We start from the raw sequence: 18,369 nt of genomic DNA on the forward strand, positions 1-18,369 counted from the left end.
GCTGAGACACAATTTTCCAAAAATTATTGGAGAGGGACTCGACTCTTGCGTGTAAGAATTCACATTTTGGGCCATTTTTTAAAGGAAAAATTAGAGCTGCATCTCGCCCATGACTTGCAAGAGCTACTAGTGTTTGGGAAAGTATTATTTCCTAGACGGCTCTTTGCCAAGATGTAAACCGGCAACAATAGTAGACTTTCTAAATTTGCAAGGTTTTTGAACTATTTACTTGTATATTTTACCAATTTTTCTTCCCTCTACCTTGGTTTGCAATCGGCTAATCTTGATTTTCAACCGGCTCAAAGCTAAGCTGAGGCATACCTTTCCTGAACATTAGGGGCATCCGCATGCAAGGATGCCACCTCTGTTCTCAATACCGTAGCCCAACTTGTTGCAAACACTTCTGGTGAAGGGTGAACATTCAGGCAGATAGGGACGTAGGTCTAAGAGACCCAATTTCTTTGGACTTTGTAGGTTTTCTCGCTTGAAATAGGGCAGATCCACATGTGAGGGGGTAGAACCACCTTCCCACTATCATTAGCAAACAAATCTTGGGAGTCTCAACTCTCCAAAAGTCAACATAGTTGGAAACAAAGCATGCTATCCTTGCCTCATCTCGACATAGAGTATGCATGCGCTGCATAGTTAAGGTATGTTGCAAAAAGCTAACAAGTGGCAGGGGTAGAACCCCGCCTCATGCGGATCCGCCCATATACTATGGCAAAGGTATACCTCTTTGAGGAGTCTCTATGACATGTGTGATGCATGGGAGATGAGATCTTGACACCATTTAGTGTGAAAATAGACAATTCCTTCATACTGAAATGTGGAGTACAACTAAACTTAGGTTGATAACATTGAAAGTATGATTAGGTGGATAGTGATATCACCATTATCTAACTCCATGAAATTAGGAGAATAGCACCTAGTAGGATGTTGAAAACACCTAACAGGTTTTGGCCCTAGATGTTATTAAAGGAATAGTTTACTATATTCATGCAAGTATGCACCATAACAAGTGTAAACCCCTTGTCTAGTTCAAAAATCCTTATTCTCTACATGCATGTATTAATGCTTTAATGAAGACAAACCTATAAACTAAAAAAATATGTGTATCAAGTGTTATGTTCATATTTAAACTATATATTGTGCACCATGTGAGGTATTTGACCATTTGATTCTTGTGGTATTGACTAAGGGTTACCCTATGGTATCACGTTAGTCTACGATAGGGAGGTTTTATAAGTAAAAAAGGATAGATCTTACAAAGGAGGTTCTTGCTACATATTTATATATATATATAATATGTGGGCTACAATGATACCCTTAAGAAGGTGTTATGTACATATATTGGGATCAAGACATATTTAATACAAAAACTATAAATTAGGTCAAAATTCATATCAAGGTATCATCATAACTAGCTATAGTATCTACTCGTCTATAGAACTAACTTTGTGATATTATCTCTAGCTCTCTACTATTGAAGGGAAGCACCAAGTTGGGTGCTAGAAGAATTTACAAAGGGGAGGAGAAGAGTTACAATAATGGAACACTCAGAGAGATGATGAGCCACAATAATAACCATGAACTAAGATATAAATAATGCGTGATAATAATTACAATACCTATATTCTTGTTGATAATGAGTTAGGATATAAAGTAGAGCTATGCTAACCCTTTTTTGGATGGATAATATGCATGTTTCTCGTATCCACTTGATAGGATATAAATTAGACATATACTAAGTTAATGAACGCATGATAATAATTATGGTAAGATCTTTATGATATACGTGATCTATAAATATAGTGCATGATAATAATCATAGTTCTGCATGTATGGTCTAGTTGGATAGTGAGATATGATATAAACAATAACCTACAACAATTATGATACCTCGTGTATAGATGAACAATGTCTATGTATATATACAACTTGGTATATACACGTAGAATATCAAGTTATAGATATTTAATCGTTGGATTTGCCATATATTTCACAAAAAACCATAAAGTTAATAAATATATAGATTAATAGGTATCTGTTATATATTTTCAATATATGCGACGTACGATAGCATTTGACCGTCTAGTCTACTACAACTTCTTCTAATTCTATGTTGGGATCTCGAGTCAGCCAAAGTATATAAGGAGTAAATAAATGAGCATATAACATTCATTAAGTACTGCTGATGTTATAGATTGATGTTTCACTGATCCGTGTGAAATGTTGTAGTCATGTACTTGTGGGGGATTGACTCCCTTATGCACAAAATACCTCATACATATCAGGTCAAGAGGTATTTGCTACTCTATCCATTTAAAACGGAAAAAATGCAATAGAATTGTTCTAAAAAAGTGGATCTCCATTTACAAAAACAATTAGGGAGGGGCAATCCTAAATTGGCACAAGGGTATTTTGAAATTTTTTGAAGTGTGGGGTCTATTGGCAGCCTCAAAGTGGAATTGAATCGAGGGCATGGAAAATCTTTATTCCCAAACATACAAAATTACTTTCCTTGAATTTTTCAAGATGAGATTTCAAAAATTGGGTTATTTTTCCAAATTTTTAGACTATTTTTTTTAATCTTGGGGTATAAATTTTCCTTTTCCCCTTGCCCTCAACCGGCTTTTTCAAAGTTGAAAACGGCATGATATTAAGTTGAGACACGCTTTTTTGTGAGTCCACATGGTGCTAGCTGCCACCAACCTATGTGTTGCCATGAATGGACCCACGCGCATGGCCCCGCCCAAATGGCCAACAACTCTCTCTCTCTCTCTCTCTCTCTCTCTCTCTCTCTCTCTCTCTCTCTCTCTCTCTGATGTAGTGCTTCTAGCACACACTTTAGAAGATGCACAAAAGCTTATGGTTGTTCTTTAGAACTTTTGCTTGCATAGTGGGCTGATTGTGACTGAATCCAAAACAAAGGTTATGCTTGTGAAAACCAACCATAAGGAGAAGCCATGCATTGTGTACAACAATGAGACACTTGAAGTTGTTGAGAGCTTTTACCTTGGCCTTGAGGTTCTGTCCAATCGCAAGTGGCATGAATGTGCTATGAGTCATTTGGGAGTGGGAAAGAGAGCATATTATGCATAGAGAACATGTGTAATGCGGGAAACATCAAGTGTTGGGTTCTCAAAAAGTACCCCTTTGATGTATTGGTGACACCGGTTCTTCTTTATGGAGTTGAAGGTGGGACAGGAGCATCTCAAAGTCTACTTGAAAAGAGTATGAGAATATCCAAAAGCATTTTCATACAAACTTTCTCCAAGTTAAAACACAAACACCATGTATGCTCCTATTTCTTGAGTCGAGATCTCTTCCAATTGAGATTATGGGCATGGAAAGTGTTGTTGAGTACATGATAAAGATACCTCAAAACCCCTCACATCGACTTCCTACAATTGCATGGGAAGCAAGAAAAAAAGTTCAAAAGATGCATAAAAGAAAGATCTTGAGCACCGGATGGATGCAAGACATAAAGAAGTCGTTTCAGAGATGGGATGCATTATACTTGCAATACACTTGCTTTCCTTCATTACACTTGCTGTCTAAATCCTTTTCAATGAAATATTTAGGTGCTACAAAATGGATACTTGGTATGAAGATATCAAGGGATCTCGGGGAGGTCACCTAAGAAAAATGTAATCTATCACGTGAGTTCAATAGAAGGGTATTTAAAGCTCTTGAAACTTACAAATATCTATATATATATATAGAAGGATACTATGTTTTCAAATTTAGAAAAACTTACAAGTTTTAAAAGAAAAGGATACATTATATTCCTAAAAAAAGTCACAGATGAGAGGTTTTACAAACATGTCTTAAAACACGTGATATGATAGTTTTACACATAGTAAACCCCTCGAGTAGGGATAGGACAAAGAAGACAATAAATCTATCTCAAGAGGATTACATCAAGAAGGCACTAGAAAGGTTTACAATGCAAGATGCAAAATTGGTTTATAGACCTTTGGCTAGTCAATTTAAAGTAACCAAGGTATGTGTCCAAAGACATAAGAGGAGATAAACTATATGTCTAAAGTTCCTTATGCTACAACGGTAGGTTCTCTAATGTATGCTATCATCTGGACAAGTCCAAATATTGCAGATACAGTGGGAGTTGTGATTAGGTTCATGTGGATAATCTAGGTAAACAACACTTGCAAGCTATGAAGTGGATACTTAGGTATCTACAGGGAACAACAACAAATGCTTTGTACTTTGGAGGCACTAATATTTTTTTCAAGGTGCTAATGCAAATATGGCAGGTGACAAAGATACTCAAAAGAGCACTACTAGCTATGTCTTCATAATTGGAAACAGAATAGTAAGTTGGGCTTCAAAGCTGTAGAAAGTGGTCTCACTTTCTACCACGGAATCAAAGTATGTAGCAATGACGGAGGCAAGCAAAGAAATTATGTGGCTTCACAGATTCTTAGAGGAGCTTGGATACAAGCAAGACAATTGTGTCTTGTAAAGTGACAGTCAAAGCACCATTTATCTTGCAAAGAATTACGCCTTTCACTCAAGGACAAAGCACATTATGGTGAGATGTCACTTCACACGTACTCTTTTGGAAGAGGGACAACTAAAGCTAGGAAAGATGCACACAAGTGAAAAACTTGCATACATGTTTATAAAGGTAGTCAACAAGGAGAAGCTGAGCTTCTTCAATTGGCATTCAAGGATAAGAAGCCATGATGGAAAGCAGTCACATGTTTGGTGTGAAGATCAGTTTCCAAGTCAGAGATTGTTAAGTATGGAGCTTGATTTACCCCTTGTAACTTTTAGTCTAAAAATGCACATTTGTAAGGTCTCCATTATGAGGATAAGCCATTGTGTGTAGGAAAAATCACTCGCTAAAAAACCAAAAATTCATACCTCGTTGGAATATTTCTTTTTCGTCAGAATATTGTGGTTGGACGGCGGCTGAAAAGGGATCGAAAAAGGGCTAGTTGGCCGGTGGTCGGAAGTCAATGGCTGGTGGCTGATTTCTAGATAGACTTGTCTTCTCAAGGGTGTCCACACATAGGTGCACTAGAGAGTACAACTTGGACTTGTCTGCACAAGGACGGCTGCCTCTCATGAGAGAGGGCAGCCCTTTTAGCCTATAAAAGAAGGCCTCTTCTACAAACAAAATGCATTGTGAAGTTGATGAAGCAAGGTACATGTGAGGTTATGAGAGTGAAGCAAGGCGGGAGTTCCATTAAGGGTATAGTCCCTTTGTGACCTACTTTTGGTTTGAAATACTAAAGCCATTGAGTGGCTACTTTCTCGTGGATGTAGCCCACATTGGATGAACCATGTATATCAGGTGTTCTCTCTCTCTCTCTCTCTCTCTCTCTCTCTCTACTGTATAATCTCTTGTGTGTGAAATTATATCTCTCCATTAAGTAAATTACTCTAATATCTACATAGCTATTTCCTATTTTCTAACACTTTTATCATGGAAAATCTTATTAGAATAGTACAAGGGTCCCAATAGCTCCTTTTTGGAGCATGTGGGAGGTATATAAGACTCTCTTAAGAATACTATCTCAATGAGATTTTATGAAGTGTCTGATTATTATAGTATTGAGTAAGTGATGCTTGGATTACTACTATGCACAGGTAGTGGTGAGATACTTGACATATCTTACGCCATGGCTCTCATGACTGTTTTTGGTGCTTCTCTTATAAGAGAAGCACTAACAACAAAGTCAATGAGACATCCTATACAAATTTCCATAGTCGCATCTTGTTTACAAATACATGGAAGAAATTAGAGATAAAAAAGGATGGGCTATTGTGTGAGAGTAGATATTTGAAAGCTCTTCACTCTTGCTTGCTCTCACCTCAAGGTTGGATCTTTGATGAATTTTCAAACCTTGAGTGTCATAATTGGCATTCTTTGTGTGCATTTATTTCAACCTCAGAGAAGCAAGCTCGAGAGCTATGGAGTAGTGCAATTCGGCTTGGGAACTCTTGTGAGCCTTGTAAAGCTTTACTTAATAGAAATGGAATAGTTATTGGTCAAAATTGAGAAAAACTCCCTTCTTATTAAGTGCCAATAAGAAAGAATCAATCAAGAAGCTCTCAAGTGGAGACCCATGCTCCTTTAGATATGAGTACTCAGCAAGGTTTTTATAGATGAAGTGAAGTACAATGTAGGAGATTATCTGATAGTAGCTAAAGATCTTGACTCAAAATTTTATGGGAGACTATCAAAAATATTTTCTGTGGAGCAAGGGTTTGTCATTGTGTTGTCATAGTGGAGGCCATTGTGGAAAGCTTTGATGGTATTGATGACGTTTCTAGAATGTTCATCCCACAAAAAAGTAAGAGGAATCAATGTGTCTCAATGATACTACCAGTCCACTATATTTGCTAGAATTTTTTCTTTATTGAAGGAGTAAGAGATAATATGGAGGTCTTGTATGAAGTTAGTGGATTTGATCAACGTCATCGTCTAGTGCTTCCAAGGGGGCTAGGATGTGTTCCTCCTTGGATAGAGGAGGGTGACATTGTGATTGCTAAGGGACTTGAAGCTTCCACAAAAGAAGCTTTGGTGCAAAGTGTTGATGTAATGAATAAGAAAGCATTGCTATATTGGAAAGGTGATCATCACGAAGAAATTTCTTGGATCGATTGGAAATTCATATTCTCTATTCTTATACATGGACACAACTAGGTAAGTCTTGTGAAATACTATGTGAGTGATTCATGAAAAGTCTTTTACTAATTATGACTTGTTTTGCAGGTATCCAAAAGCATGGATGTCCAATATGATGTATCACATATGGCTTGTAGATATAGATGGGACTTATTTCAAGTGTTCAAAATATCTTATTGAGATTGAAAGAAATAAGGACTTCAATTAAATTTCGCTGTGTACAGTCTTTACATAGGAATTCAAATTTCTCTTTTAAGGATGTATCGGATGTCACAAGCTATTTAAAAGTTTGTATTGGATGTCACATGCTATTTAAAAGTTAATTGAAGCGGTTTCATATGGTGTTTTGTGATTGTCTTTTTGTGTATTATTGTCAAAAAGTATTGGGTCATTGTGGAGCTCTCTAATAGTTGTCATATTGCCACTCTAAATTTCTTTTTAATAACCAACAATATATATCAAGTGAAAAGTGAAGATGTAAAATGTTACGTCTAAAATAATCTTCTTGCTTGTGTTAAGAGGTAGAGACATGAAATCTTTATGTGGTATGAGAGAGATATAAAGTATGCAAACATTCAAACATCTAGTTCACAATGTTTTAATGCTACTTGCATGTGATAAGCAATTATAAAAACCTTCCAAATTATACGTTATAGTCACTCTTAAAAAGTGTAGTCACCCATAAAGAACACGATCCATTTATGTAACATTCATCAAACACTCAGTATCCATTATCAAATGGAATTACCACATGATTGTGTTTGTATACAACACCATTATATATCCATAGTGCTATGATACCGATTATATTTCTCCATAAATGAACTAGTAGTCTATAAGATCATAGAAGCAATTTCAAGATACCTATAAGATCTATGCGATTGGCCTTGAACTCAAATCTTTCTACTCGATAGGGAACTGTGCATACACATGTGTGTGTGTGTGTGTGTGTGTGTGTGTGGGAGAGAGAGAGAGAGAGAGAGAGAGAGAGAGAGAGAGAGAGAGAGAGAGAGAGAGAGAGAGAGAGAGAGAGAGATTTGTAACTTATTTTTTGGTTTATAATGTAACTCTATGATTGATAACACCAAAAGCTTCAATATCTAATTGTTTTTCATAAATTATCATGGCTAAAAGCTTAGCTGTGTGCTATTATTCTAAAGTGTTTCTAGACCTGATTAAATATATTAGAGAGGAGTGCCATTATTTCTACGTGAAATAAAAAATTCAAAAATTTCCACGTGGAATATATCCGATTATTCATTCTAATGTTTCTATGTGGAAAAAAACTCCCTCAAAAATTTCCATGTGGAAATGAAGACATTTTCGATTGAATGAAAGTGGGAAAAAAAACATGCTAGAAAAGTTATATTTCCACTTTGGATATTTATTATTATAAGGGAAAAAATTTCCCACATGGAACAATTACATATTGTTATATGATAGTAAAGAATTTCTCATTGTTTAGCCATGCCTGAAAGTGACTTTTAACCACCTTATAAAGTGGAGGAGAGGGGATTAGAGAATTAGTGTGAAATATGACTATCTTGGCCTAATCACGTGGGGACTAAGCACATGGCCTTGGTGCCCACTAGAAGACCATGATTTTGACATTTTTGTTAGATGAGGTGGTAGCTAGACGCTCCCTCTAGTGTGTGGATCGCCACCACATTTAGAGAGAGGAGACATACAATGATTTTAAGGTTTATAATTACAAAAATAAAAAATACAATGGAGTAGGAATGGTAGAAATACTTTTACAAATTTACAAGCAATGATTGTCCACTTACTAGCATAGAAAAGGAAACTATATGTGTGTGCGGATGATTGAGGATTGAATGAGGGCAAGAGTGTGAATGGCTGAGGTCAAGAGTGATTGCGAGTATATGTGTGCAAGTAAAAAACCATCAAAAGACTACATAATTTTGTGTACGCATTCTAAGAAAAAGTAATGCTTTTAATAAGAAGTATTTTTAGTATAATTAGACAAGTATAAAAATGTAAACTTTTGCCCTTGAAATTTATCTAAACACCGGACTATGCAAGCCATGATACTGTTACATGCATCCATAATAAACCAAGAGAGCTAAGATTAGTTTCCAATTGATGGGTTGCAGGTGTCAAAAGATCAATGCTTCGCTGCCCATTTTCCTCCTTTGCCTTCCTACCCTATAGGGAATACCTCCTTTGCTATGAAAAATTCCAATTCCCCTTCAGGCGAGTTTGGAAGTTGGTGGTGGAATAGACCAGCATGTTTGATGTAGACCTTGAGCCTTTCTCTGTACAACATGTGGATTAGGAGGGCTTTAATAGCCTCATTCCCCTTTGTAACCCACTTGAGAAATTTCATTGTTGACTTTTTCAAGGATTAGTTGGAAAAAAAGCATATACTTTATGTATCATGAGCCATAAGGCATGGTCGAGCCATAAACCATTCCCATCCTTATAAGGCTCACCCATGAAGTCACAAAGACATTTGATGAAAGGCATGTGTATGTTCCATCACTGATTAGTGAAGTATTGATCTTGGCTAGCGAGTGAGATCATTCCTTTGACCCCCATTACACAGCCTAAATATTGTGAGCACCTTTGAGTCTCAAATATGGACATAGTGACGGGGCAACCCATCAAGAAGGGATCCACGATATTAGATGAACTAGTCATCAGGAGTTGATTTAGCCCAAGCTTGGCAGCTTCTTTATCCTTGTCCTTTAGTATAGTAAGCCAAAAGCCTTCATTTATTGGTGCTAGCAAGGAAAAATTTCCAAATTCCCATACATTATGGTTCATGTCCTAAAGAATGAGTGCAAGTAGTCGATAAGGTATGAAAAGGTCAGTGTAGGTATCCTTGGATGGAGTAACATTCTCCATGAAGGCTCGGTTAATAGAAAACACCCACTTAATTACTTCGAGTTCATGTGCATCAAGTTCTTAGAGGATTAGGCTGCTTGTAGGGTTCATACGAGGTGTTAAGGGGAATTTTGAGGCACCTTGTAACATGATTCTTCTTCTATGCCTCATTGAAGGGTCATTCCTCAATTTTCTCCCATGAAGTTTCATAAATTTTCACATGACAGATGTGTAGTGTTCTTTGCACTCCTTCTACTCTTTTGTGTCTTCATCAAGGATGGTATTGATATTAGCAATCAAATCTTGTAATCTAGCAATGGCAGCATGGGGTTTTCTTTAGCCACCACAACATACAACCTGAGCCATGCTAGTATATCTAGTATGGCTAGTAACATAGGCTCACAGTGCTCATCATTATCCAAACTTTGGAGACCATGTTGGATAATGGTGTTGTGAAAATTTGGGTCCTTAATGAATAAGAAAAGCCCTTGGATAAGGCTAGGGACATTTGGAAGCTTATCTCCATAACCCAAGGGTTGTATTGTTTCATCCCATGTTTGCACAATTTCTTGAACGTCACAATGACTTATCAATGTAATGTGATCAAAGGGTAATTGATGGTGTTACCACCACAATAATCATTAGTGTGTGTAAACATTAAACATCAAAAGACTACATTAATTAATCCTATGTACAACATTTTAGGAAAAAGTGTTGCTTTTTATAAGAAGTATTTCTAATACAATAAAGCTACTATGAAAATGTAAACTTTTACCCTTGCAAGTTATCCAAAATACCCAACTATGCAAGCCTTGATCCTATTACTTGCATGAATTGCAAAGCAATGGACTGTAGGTTCAAAAGATCAATGCACATGTTATAATTGTCCACATAGAAAAAGGTTTGAGGATATTGGGGACCTTATTGGCCATGGTTGAAGACCATATGGCTGTGCAGGGACCAAGGAGAATGTCCTCCACTCGTAGGCTCAAAGGATTCCACGTAGCTGCTCTTAAATAGTATAAGGCCGGTGGGTCCAAAGTTGAGGGACATGTAGTTTCTTCTTCTGTTGTGGGTAAGTGGGGTGATGGGGTTAATAGAAGAGGTTAATGGTGCCATGCAAGGTAGTGGGGTGGTCTCCACACGTGGTCCTACCATATGTGCCTTTTAATTCAAAAGCCATATACATCCATGATGAAGTGTCCTCATTGGATTTAAACCAAATTTTGTAGGAGTTTACTTATAAGTAATTAAGCAAGCTTGTCTCACCTAGTAGTTCTTCTCATGCCATTGTGTGTGTATCTCTCTCTCTCTCTCTCTCTCTCTCTCTCACACACACACACACACACACACACACACACACACACACACACACACACACACACACACACACACACACACACACACACACACACACACACACACACACACAGTGGTACTTAAAGAAGTTTCTGGTTTATCTTTTAACTCTTGTAGCTTCACCTCTGCACCATGGGACTTTTCCCGTCTCTAATACTTGCAAATATGGATTCTTTACTAAGTAGTTTACTACCCTATAACTAAAACTGGCCATGAAGGCGTAGAGGCTTTCTTTCTGCAAGCATAGGCGGACTCACTATCTTATAATGGAGTCATTCCACTCATGTTGATTCTGCTCATCACTATGATTTGGCGGCCCACCTCCCTCCTCTATATAAAGAGGTGAGGGCGCTTCTCTGGCTCTCACTTAGCTTTGTTTGTTGTTCTGCCTAGAAAGATTTTTGTTGTGTTTGACATTGAAGCATGGAGCTCGCTACAAATGACACACAGGTCGGCCACCTTGCCCATGTGTATTTCTTTGCAAGTTTTTTTAAAAAAGGGGAGCACTGTTTACTTTGAAGTAACTGCTGTAGAGGGTGTTTAATATTAAGCATGGTGTTTTTTGCTCTAAACCTAGTTGTGATCCTCCATGGTTGGGAGCATATATAGCAAATCATGCTATGTCATGGTAACTGTGGTAAGTCGAGGGTATTGAAAGAGATAAAGGTGTCACGTTTATTTACTATTTGCTAATGGCATGAGGTTTACACTGGCCTTTTGGAAGAGGGCTCTTTTCTGCCACTCTGCTGAACCTGACTCTATTTCCTGGGAGTAACTAAGCCTACCTTGGTGGCCTAATGGGCTTCAACATACCGCGTGGATTAATTAAATACTGTCACTTTTTTAACTCTACTGGTCGTAAACAGTTTTTTCTGTCATCCAGGTATGGATTACCAACTGCTAAACCGCTTGATAAATTTCTATGAACAACTGGTTTGATTGTATGACTACTCTACTTTAGCAATGGGTTGTCCTTTTGGAATTGCTGCTACGTTACCTTGCTTGGAAAAACTTTCTTGATGGTAATCTGACACAGTGAAGAGCCTACTGATGACCTGTTAGTACATAGACTTTGTAATCATGCTGGGTATATGTATTTACTTAAGGGGGTGGAGTTTTCTATCTTACTATGCTCGGTTCTTGGAATGTTTTGAGCCCGGTTGCACCATCCGGTTGTTCCTACTACCTTATGGACTAGGTTAAGCTATACATTGCATTGCCTAAAAACACATAGACTATTGGCTAGATGTGTTGTTCTCGGTCCAGCTGCTGCTGCGCTATAGTTTTAAATAATGCTGGGCCTTTTTGCTTACCATGGCTGCACTTGGACTACACCACATTCATTTAGGATGAATTTACTTGGATAGATGGTGCTCCTCTCATAAACTTTGAGTACTGAGGTGAGTTTAAACACGGTAAATAACATGACATATGATTGGCTCAAAAAACGGGGTACATATTTTTTTGATCCTGTGAAAAAGAAAATATGGGTAAGTGAAAGAGGATTTTTTCAGAAACCATTCTACCATGATGGACTTCTGACCTAGATTTTTTGACTAAAGTTTGAGAACGTGAAAAAGAAAAATTATTTTGAGGAAAATTTCTCATTTATACTGCATTTGATTGGGTTTTTATGAACTAATAAAAATGACTTCAAAATGATGGTGGATTCAGATACTTGGATTAGAAGGGGTGATGGCCTTCTAATCAAAATGATGTTCTTTAAAACTCTAGTGTTTCTTTTTTTTAAAAGGGGGATAATAATAACATTTTTTACTAAAAATCTATGGACTTAGATTGGTAAGTTTTAAAAAGAAATATGTAAGATTGACATGGATAACAACTGGTATAGTCCATCGATACCTGTAAAACACAACCAAAACTAACTGAATTGTTGTCTTGTTTGGATGGATGTAGGTAAGTACTCTATCTTGTCTTGGAAGGTTTTTTTTTATAGATTTGGCAAGCTGTCCGACACTGAATTACACTTTCACTTACTACTTGGGAATTGTTTTTGTACTTATCATTTCATTTCTTCCAAAGCCAGCTGTCTTTTGAATTTAAAGGCTCATTTATATAATATTATTTATGGTAAAATAGCTACACACACATAACCTCTTTTAAGAGGGAGAGATAGCCTTGAGGGGGAAGAGAGAGAGAGAGAGAGAGAGAGAGAGAGAGAGAGAGAGAGAGAGAGAGAGAGTATGTGTGTGGTGTGTGTGTGTGTATGAGAGAGAAAATCTCTTACTATAGTTGATTCAAAAAGAGGAAGAGAAAGAGGCTATGTGAGTGATGAGCTTGAGACGCTCGAGATGAGAGGGTGTGTGTGTATGTATGTGGGTAATGTGTGTGTGTATGAGAGAGAGAGAGAGAGAGAGAGAGAGAGAGAGAGAGAGAGAGAGAGAGAGTCTTTTGATGTTTTTGACCTTGGAAGGAGATGAGGAGCCCAATGATTACCATCATTGAAGATAGGCTTGCAAACTTTTTTTGTCTTCTTCTTTGTATTTATTGCATTGTTATACAACTCACACAAATTAAGTAGAGGAGAGAGAAAGAGGATGTTGTCATGGATGAAGCAAACAAGAGAGTTTACTTACAAAACTATTCGATTCAATGTCGTCGATCATTTTTTGACATGAATCTATGTTCAAGTGTTGCACAATGGTATCTTCAATTCTCTCATTAGTCCCTAATAATTTTCTTTAGTGAGAGGGAATTATTATATATAAGCCTAAAGGATGTTTTTTTTTTTTGGGGGGGGGGGGGAGGGAGGGAGGGAGGGAGGGAGAGAGAGTCTAACTTTTTAATTAATCCACTTGTCTTGTAAATTGCTTGAATCTTGACCCATAATATCGCTCCTGTAAGGTTTAGAGAAAGTATATTGTTGCAAGCGAAAGGATGTGGCTACCCTGCAAAATACCCAAAATAACACAATAAATAGCATAAAACAGACTAATCAACATACCTGGCACAATCACGTGGTCGCATGATCGCAAGATACACGAACAAAGAGAGACAGAGAGCAAGAGAGATTGAGAGAGCATGTGCATGCGTACCTCTTAGAGCGGAGTGATATGCCGGAACGACGAGAGAGAAGAGAGGAGAGATGAGAAGAGCAACGCAAACACTGGGTGCAATCTCCACCCGTGCAAGAGTCAAAATTTTCCTCTTGCACGTATTTATTTATAGATTTCTTGAATGCCCAAAAATGAGTACAAACTGGACGGTCGGTCATAAATGGCCAAAGGTCATAAAGAGCACTTGAATAATCAAATATACATAATTATAATATCCTTTTACAATAGCTTAGTTCGATCAAGCCTTTTCCACTTGTCAGCTGCAATAAATAGTAAAATACCAATTCCATAACATATATATCCCCAAATTTACAATTACAAGAATGACATAAGCATAGACTTGCACTTTACAAACACAACATTTAGCACAAAGATAAAATAAACCTTTTCCCATCCATAAGAGAAGATAAATGATATTAGAATCTACAAGCATGTGAACAAACTTTCACCCATATTTTTCATTATTAACTTACACTATTATCTAACAAGCCCTTGGACTTTCTGAATTCAATAAAAAAAGAAAATTAGAGTCCATACACACATGCTATCTCACATCTATGCACAATGTATTAAGATAGGGTGAGAATGCCATCAAATCAACTTACGATAAAAGCATTTTCCAAATCTATTGGATCTTGCTTATCTTTGCAAGAAAATGCTTCATTGTGCAATTTTCAAGGATCCCTTTAGTGGAGTGTTGTTCTCACGAGTCGACATTTGCAATATTGTTGATAGAAAATTTGTCTCACCATTAACAATAGACAAGTATGAGTAAAGGGTGGAAAACATGTATCACAATAATAAATTAAAACTTTAAGATTCCTAGAATCATGAGCTCTTTCAAACTTACTCTAGCTGAGCCTGACTTCTATGATGATCTTGAGAGCCATTCAAGGAACCTTTGTCAACACAAGGGTGGAGAATTTCATAGCTTGCTTGTACTTCTCCTTGTAGCCAAGCCTGCTAAAAATTTCATAGCTTGCTTGTACTTCTCCTTTTAGCAGGCTTGTAGCCAAGACTGCTAAAAAGCATCCATACATATTTGTTTCAAAAAGACATATCTATACTATAAGGCCTGAATACTCAATTTTTAAAAAAATTGCCTCATCCGTATCGTTGAGCGTGATGACCCCTTGGACGAGGCCCATATAGAATGCACTTTGAGAAGTCTCTTCTTTGAGCAATGTAGTTGATCATTGCTCATAGAACAACCTTGGGTAGACTCAATAGAAGGTAAATCATCCATGACCATAGAGTAAATGTGTGTGTGTGTTGTGTCAGGACAAGGATCCTAAGCCTAGGGGGTCAGGGACCTGAGCTAGGGGCTCGGACTGGACCAGTGTGGACTGGGGATCCATATGATGTCTAGGGCTAGGAGCCGGTCTATACATAGGGTGGTAGGGTGGTGGATCTCATATCACAGTCTCCTAGGTCTTATATTGGTATCAGAGCGATGGAGGAGAAGGGAGAGCTATGGAGGAGGGTAAACCCGCATTGCATGTGCTCTCTCTCTCTCTCTCTCTCTCTCTCTCTCTCTCTCTCTCTCCATTTCAGCATGAGGCATGGCCTCTCAGGGGGTCTCTCTCTCTCTTCCACGCCCAAGGAGGCTATGGCATTGTCAAGAAGGGAGGTTCTTCTCTGAATACACTTGCTTGCATGCCTTTGCATGCTCAAGACCAGGGACAGGCCAGGATCATGGGAAATTTCCCCTGCAGGGCTGAAGGAGAGGGTTGCGGGATGGCTGTGGGAATACCCGCTTGCAAGAAAACAGGCTCGGGGTTGACCTCCATAGAAACGCGGGTAGCTCGGCTCAATACGCTCACCGCGCGACAGGAGAGATTTCTTGACACATGGGCTTACACCCTCGTGGTTTGCAGGCGACGCCATTGTCTTTTCCTTCCCTGCGCTGCAGACCCGCCATTGTGTTTCCTTACGTGGTCACCCTAGGGGCCTTATCCCATAGAAATTCCTCGGATGTAGACAATTCTCTCAGCTTGGGCTACCATGGTTTGCCAAATTTTTGTTGTTACAGCAGAACCACATAAAGGTTTTCATGTCATGTTTTCATATCAATTCGGCATCGAAATTCAAGGAAATTCGACTGCAAAAGCTATGTGCCTGACAAGGTTGGGAAGCTACAAGACAAGAATGAGGCATCAAGTGGAAAACTTGGGGAAATTTTGGTAAATATGCTTGCAAACATCCTTCTACCTAAGCCATGGAGCTTGCACGGAGCAAGACATGAATGACATGATGTGTAACATTCGGATTTTACTCAAGACGACGGGAATCACGAATTGTCAGCAGTAATTGGTATTTGGCAAGGCCGACCCCTGAGCAATAATTGGTCAGTAATTTAGTTACAGTACGGCAAGTACTGGTCACGCTTATGGCTTGTATAGTAAAGATATTTGACAACGCCGATTCGTTATTACACTTCCAGAAGCCGAGAGGCATTTTGAAGTGGCTGCACCCAATATTGCATAACTCAGGCACGCTTTGTTTGTGCAATAGTTTATTGGTGATTTTATGTTTTTAGTATGGTATCCTACTCGACACGGTCGATTCTAAAAGGGGTATACAACCAAGGTTCCAGGGACATGGATCCCTTCTCTTTCTGCATTAGATACATAAGTATGTCGAAGCCATTGTAGCTTGGTAGGGAGAAGGCAATATACGTACATGAAGCATAATGGACGTCCACAACTATGAATTGACTTCCATGTCGACCACAACATGAATTTCACTCTGGAGTGATATGGGTCTCATTGCTTCAAGGCGCGTATCCAGCGGTTGATTCAACCCTTGACAGAACCGTGCTACCTGTTGTTCAGTAGACATTTTCGGGGCATATCTTCGCAAAGTTACAAATTTGGAGTAATACTCTCCCACCGATAAAGATAACTGCTTTAGAATAAAGAATTCATTCATTTTGGCATCACGATGATCAGGTGGAAGATATCATACTGTAACAGCTTCTTTAATTTCCTCCCAAGACTGGGAAGAACCTAAAACACCCAAGTCCTTGCAATGTTGTTTCCACCATATTTTTGCATCGCCAGCAAGACGAAACATTGCGAGCATAGTTTGGTTTACAGGTTGAGTTTCTGCAGCTTCGAAATAGTCTTCCATTGCCTCGATCCAAGCTTCAATGTCACGATCGACATGGCCCTCGCCTTCAAATGTGGGTGGTTGGGCTTGTTTTAGGAGAAGTTTTTTCTCTTCTAGGGCCGTATGCAAAGCATTTGACGGTACCTTTGTAATATCATGGTTTGATTTAAAGATATCAAGTGCTTTAAACTTCCACAACTCAAGAAAAGAAAACAAAAAAAAATTTAACGCAACTAACTTCACTAAGTTCAAGATGCCCTAACTTTATTTATATCAAGATATATACAAAGTTGGGATATCATTGAGAAGCTAGATGAGCATCTTTTTCTTCTATCATGATATGTACAAAGGTTGGATTTCCTAAAAACTAGATGATTCTTAAAGCTGGATTTCTAGGGACATAGTGGCATAGTCGATAGGTATTTGTGGAGAGGTTCTTGCAATCTACTATTTTATTTGAATAGTAGCTCTTATACACATCTTTGTGGGGTTCATAAAATACAAGACTTTTATTTTTAGGAAAGATATCAGGGACAGAGATGGGTTTGATCCTATAGCTAGGGATCACATTTACCACTTGATTGTAGATGTTTGCACTGTGTATTTGTCCCCACTCATTATGTTTGTTGGTGCTGTAGTAAGTTGGTGGCTAGACGAGACACCAGCAAGCACATTGTTGCAGCCTGATGTGGCTGCTAGACGCGGGCGGATGATTGTGCTTGATCTTAATGGCGTGCTACTAACCAGCTGCAGCAAAATCCCTGAGGAACTTGAGTGCCTGCCAAAGGAGCACACGCCACGGGTAGTCTATCTCCAAAAGAATGTAATTTGTCTTGTAAGGCCGGATGCGGAGCAGTTCATCCTACAGCTTAAACAGATAGCCAGCCTAGTGTTGTGGTCCTACTGTAGAAGGGAAAAACTGTTACACATGGTGAACGCGTGCTTCCCCAACCATAGAAGGCAAAAATATTTTGCAGGTAAAGCATGCCCGCTTTGAATGTTGCAGGACATAAGTTACGCATACCTCTAGCCTCGTTTTTTGGAATTAGCAGATATTCTCTCCCAAGAGGACTGTGAAATATGGCGGCCCCGTATGTCGGAGGTGTCGGTTGTGCCCAAACACACGGGCGATAAGCCCGTTTTCTTGAAGAAGCTACGGACACTGTGGGCAAGGCACCCGAAGTACGATGCCAACAACACTATTCTTGTAGATGATTGTAGATACAAGTCTCTTAAAAATGACTATGAAAATTGTATGGCAATCCGATCATACGATCCCATGGTAGTAGGAACCGATTACCCATTTTACTTGTT

The 18,369-nt window shown here is 38.5% G+C and overlaps 1 pseudogene; it reads left to right on the top strand.

The window, feature by feature from the left end:
- The first annotated feature begins 5,651 nt into the window (after window positions 1-5,651).
- On the top strand, window positions 5,652-6,841 carry LOC147446691 (uncharacterized; annotated as a pseudogene).
- Window positions 6,842-18,369: the final 11,528 nt, after the last annotated feature.

The sequence above is a fragment of the Adiantum capillus-veneris genome, chromosome 12, assembly GCF_014529385.1.
Source record: "Adiantum capillus-veneris isolate H3 chromosome 12, ASM1452938v2, whole genome shotgun sequence".
Taxonomy (NCBI): Eukaryota; Viridiplantae; Streptophyta; class Polypodiopsida; order Polypodiales; family Pteridaceae; genus Adiantum; species Adiantum capillus-veneris.